We start from the raw sequence: 5,337 nt of genomic DNA on the forward strand, positions 1-5,337 counted from the left end.
TTTTTTAAATCCCCCCCGGGCTGGAGTGCAGTGGCATGATCTCAGCTCACGGCAGCCTCAACCTCTTGAGCTCAGGTGATCCTCCCACCTCAGCCTCTCAAGTAACTAGGACCACAGGTGTGCGACACCACTACACGCGACTAATTTTTGTGTTTTTTGTAGGGACGGGGTCTCGCCACATAGCCTAGGCTGGTCTCAAACTCCTGGGCTCAAGTGGTCTGCCTTGGCCTCCCAAAGTGCTGAGACTACAAGCGTGAGCCAGCGCACCTGGCAATGTTGTTTTTAAACACTACACCTTGCAAAAATGTTTATGGTACATGTGGCCCTTAAGCCTTGAGTTTATGCTCTACCATTTTATCATAAGCAGCCCTGACCTCGGTTCAAGTCCCATTTGATCTTCCTCCCAGAAGCATGAACTTAGACAAGGAACAACATCGCTTTCACTCATTTTCCACTCCTGTGGAATGGGGAGAAAACATTTGTTCCCCCTCCTCACAGTCTGTTGAAGAATAAAGGAAGTAGAAATGGCTTCATGAGCTGTACAGTCTTTTTTTTTCTTTTTTTTGATTCGGAGTCTCGCTCTGTCTCCCAGGCTGGAGCGCAGTGGCCGGATCTCAGCTCACTGCAAGCTCCGCCTCCCGGGTTTACGCCATTCTCCTGCCTCAGCCTCCCAAGTAGCTGGGACTACAGGCCCGGGTAGTTTTTTTGTATTTTTTAGTAGAGACGGGGTTTCACCGGGTTAGCCAGGATGGTCTCGATCTCCTGACCTCGTGATCTGCCCGCCTCGGCCTCCCAAAGTGCTGGGATTACAGGCTTGAGCCACCGCGCCCGGCCGCTGTACAGTCTTAAATCTATTAACTATGGTCTCATCACCAAAACAGAAACAAGCAAAAAAGAACATCTTGGATTCAGATACTTGCAAGACTCAAATCTGAACCAAAGGAAAATGATTTATCCAGTCATATAGTTGCTAGCACATAACAGCAGTGATTATTATTAGCTAAGTCTTGAATATTAATATATCCCAAATAATTAGAAATCATTTCTCCCAAACTCCCAGCCAGTTTGAACACACATTCTATTCTCCTTCCAACACACAGACGCATGCACGCAGTATAACGCAGAGAAACTGTATTAATGAGTTTGAGTACTATAAGTAAAAATCCAGGAATATCTTTATGACAGTGTATCAAAATCTCCTTCAGGGAGCAGAGACCATACAAATATTGTTAGTGCAGAATCCAAAGTTTTAGTCAACTGCACAGAAAAACGACTGACAGCATTCACTTGAGGTCAAGTCAAAATGAAAACGCTTACAGCTTCTATCCTGAAGGCTGAGTCTTTCCTGCATGGTTTGAATGCTGTGTTTAGTGTAAGGCCAGCAAATGGAATGAAAGGCTTCCCAAACCCTCCCTACATTGTTGCAGTTCACACAAAAGTCACAAGCTGGTAATAACCTGTAGACCACATCTGGGCCCAGACCTGTTCTCTGGCCTCCACGGCTTTAAAACATTTGGAATTGCTTATTAATATTTAAATAGCTGCTGACTGCCCATAAAGATGTCAATTTCCCTGTACTCCTGGAAAACTGGAAGGCAAAACTAGCCCTACATTCTACTAAGCATGACCATCTGCAGACAGCAGACTGCCTGCTCTCCCTGACATCCGCCAGGGACCCTGCCACTCCTATACCTGTCCCATTTACTCATCTGCATAGCCTGCCTGGACCCTGTAGACATGCGGGTTTGACACCTTTCACATTTGCTTGGATCCGAATCTATTGCTTCCCTCTTAACTCTTGCCCATATGACGTTTGTGACTGTGTTAGGACAATGTTAACTTCTCCAAAGTAGCCCCTTGCTCCAAGAATCTATGATCTTTAAAATCAAAATGTAAATTGCATGGGTTGGAATGAATCCTCTGGAGGCATTTCAGTCTCAGGGAACCTGCATTTGAAATCACCCATGGAGGCATGACTTCCTCCCACAGGTAAGACCATATGATGAAGGCAATAGCCCTGGATTAGAAGTCAGAGCACCGGAGCACTAATGCCAGTGCCTAAATCCACCAGCCACATGGCCTGGAGTGAGACCTTAACTTCCAAAGGTCTCCATTTCTTCAGTCATTGAAATGGAGAGGATAGTCCCACTCTCACCAACTCCCACGGTTGTCAGGAGAACCACATAAGCCTAAATGGAAGATGCCTGGTTCAGTGACACAACTGTTTAGTGTCACCCTTTGATTTCCTCAAATTACCTTAAATCCGATCTATGATATAGGTGCCTAGTTTTTCTTCTTTTTGTTTTGAAACAGGTGATGTTATCTTCCAAGGCAATTCCCACAGAAGAGCTCTGAAAATACTGAAGCAATGAAGCACCTTGGCCTAAGGGTAAAGCTTGCTGAGATGATAACTTTGAGAAGGAGGTGAGAGAGTTAGAGGAGCATTGTACTGAAGCAGGTCTTGGGGCTAGTCTCCCACTTCCTCTCCTGTTCTCTTGCAATCCCTTGAATGAAAATGTCAATTAAATCTGACACTGCCATGCTGAGGAGGACTCTCTAATGCTTCCCCTCGCACTTAGAATAAGCAAGTCTTGGTCACCTGTGATCATCACCCCCGCCGTCTCTTTATGTCCCTTAGGCGCCAGCCACACTGGCTCCTTCCTGATCTTTGAACGCAGGTAGCTAATTTGTGACTCAGGGCCTTTGCATTTGCTGACCTCTCTATGGAGAATGCCTTCCCCTGGCTCTTGGTATGGCTGCCTCTTTTAGACTTAAGGTCTTCGGGTGATGCAGGGGCTTCCACTGACTACCCCATCTCAAGAAGTCCCTTTGTCAGTGTCTTCTCAAAACCAACAGCTCTGCCTCACCTTCTTTATCATACAAACTTTCTTTTCCACTGTTCCATATACCAAATCTGAAATTAACTATTGATTATGGATTGTGACTCTCCATTAGATTATAAGCTCTGAGGGGGGAGGAATGTCCCTGCCTGGGAGTCCCAGGTATGTCTGTCATCTAGCACAGCGCTTGGCCTAAACTAGATGCTCCATAAACATTTACTGAGTAAACAAAGAATGGACGGATGGATGAATGAGAGATAAAAACCTTACAATCTTTGCTACTTACTAGATAGGTAGTCTTGGACACCTTAGTAACCTTTCAAATTCTCAGTTTCCAAACAGCAAATGAGAATAAAATACCCTGTCAGGCAGCTGTTTTGGGATCTAAATGAGATCATGTATGTTAGGTCTCCGTGGAAAGCCGGTACACAGTAGGTCCTCAGAAAGAGTAGCTTTTAGAAAGACCCCATTGAATATGGCTTGTCTCCCTCGTAATGATGAAATCTGAGATTTCAACACTGCACGGGTGGCATGTGAATGTTTGCTCATATAGCAAGAAGGAGAAGAGGTTTCATGTCCAAATAGATGTGCAGAGCTTTGGTTTAAACAAGTTTAATCAGGTTTTTTTATTGCAGGACATCTCAGAGCCCTGAAATTATTGATTTGTTTTCTGACTCTCCATGAGAATTTAACATGTAGCATTTCCCCTAAACTCGTTTGACCACAGTACTTTTCTTAGGGGGAAGGTGCTATCTACCAGAGTTAGCTTTCCAAGGAACATAATTTGGGAAATGCTACTGATGTAACAACTGCTGTTATTTTATCCAATGCATTCCTAAAAGAATCCAGTGAAGAGTGTTCAACATAAACTTGTTGATTGCTTCTGTAAGTTTCTTCCATAATTTTCTTTCTTTCTTTCTTTCTTTTTTACTGAGACAGAGTTTCACTCTTGTCGCCCAGGCTGGAGTGCAGTGGCATGATCTTGGCTCACTGCAACCTCTGCTTCCTGGGTTCAAGCAATTCTCCCACCTCAGCCTTCCGAGCAGCTGGAACTACAGATGCCCGCCACCACGCCCGGCTAATTTTGGTATTTTTAGTAGAGGTGGGGTTTCACCATGTCGGCCAGGCTGGTCTTGAACTCCTGACCTCAGGTGATCCACCCACCTCAGCCTCCCAAAGGGCTGTGATTACAGGCATGAGCTACCACACCCAGCCAGTTTTCATTATAAACCTACTTCCAATGTTGATTTTGTATCTGTATAATCATAGAAGAGAATTTCTATGAAAATTTCAAAACGAAGTGGGAGAAGCAGTGAAGGTAGATTATGTATGTCTTGTATGGCACGTGTCAAAACCAGCACCTCCCTTTCCCCACCAAAACAGGAATAAAATGGTAATTCCCAAAACAACCAGCAGGTGGCTCTCGAAGACTAAATTTGAGAAAAAGACCATTATTCTCAAACCGATTTGGCAAATTCCTCCCTAAGGGTCTGTATGATTTCCAACCATAACCTCCAGATTTGCTAGGAAAAAAAAAAAAAAGCCTGAAATTCATCAATGTAGGTGAATTGGCCAGAGGAATTACAATCCATAATCACCAGCAAAACAAGAAGAAATTAAAGGCTCTATAACTTCATCATATGGCACACCAGGCCACCAAGTCATTAACTTTACCCAATCTTATTTTCTTCTTCTAAGGGGCATGAAAAGGAGGGGAGAGGGAAGGTAGGCAGTATAGGTAGAAGAATAAAAATTTTTTTTTTAAATTTACTTCTTGTTTAAATAGCCACTTGTAATAAGCAAGATAATTTTAGGTACTCTGTGAACATACTTTAAATCTTCAATACCTATTATTTATTTTATTGTCTATTAAAAAGCATAACTAGCTGGGTGCAGTGGCTGATACCTATAATTCCAGCACTTTGGGAGGCCGAGGCAGGAAGATTGCTTGAGCTCAGAAGTTTGAGTCCAGTCTGTGCAACACAGTAAGACTCCCTCTCTACTAAAAACAAAAAATAATAAATTAGCTGGGCTTGGTGGCACACACCTGTAGTCTCAGCTATTCGGTAGGCTGAGGCAGGAGGATCACTGGTGCTCAGGAGGTTGAGACTGCAGTGAGCCATGATCGCACCGCTGCACTCCAGCCTAGGCGAAGAGCCAGACCCTGTCTCAACAACAAAAAAAGTATAACTAGTGGATATAGCAGTATTAAGGTAGTAAAATATCCTTTTGTTAAAAAAAGGTGTATTCAAATAGAAGAGAGTGAAATTGAGTAACATTCTGGTACGTATATGACAAAAACTGTGATAACTCAAATATTGCAAAAAATGTTTGAAGTTTAAAGGGGCTCAGTGGCATTTGTGACAACCCGATCTAACCCATTCTGTCTGCAGAGATATCTTGGAAGGTAAGCCTATTTGTCAATTATTAATTCAGTCATTTGCTCAGTTGTTCACAGAGGCACTCAGGATTTTTTTTTTTTTTTTTTTTTTTTTTT

At 43.3% G+C, this 5,337-nt stretch overlaps 1 protein-coding gene across 2 annotated transcripts in view; it reads right to left on the reverse strand.

Annotated features, from left to right (window-relative positions):
- Nucleotides 1-5,337, reverse strand: part of DOK5 (docking protein 5) — a 177,767-nt gene that overhangs the window by 2,185 nt on the left and 170,245 nt on the right. The gene's annotated exons all lie outside the window — the stretch shown is intronic.

The sequence above is a fragment of the Rhinopithecus bieti genome, unplaced genomic scaffold (genome assembly GCF_001698545.2).
Source record: "Rhinopithecus bieti isolate Rb0 unplaced genomic scaffold, ASM169854v2 scaffold_56845, whole genome shotgun sequence".
In the NCBI taxonomy this organism is placed as follows: domain Eukaryota; kingdom Metazoa; phylum Chordata; class Mammalia; order Primates; family Cercopithecidae; genus Rhinopithecus; species Rhinopithecus bieti.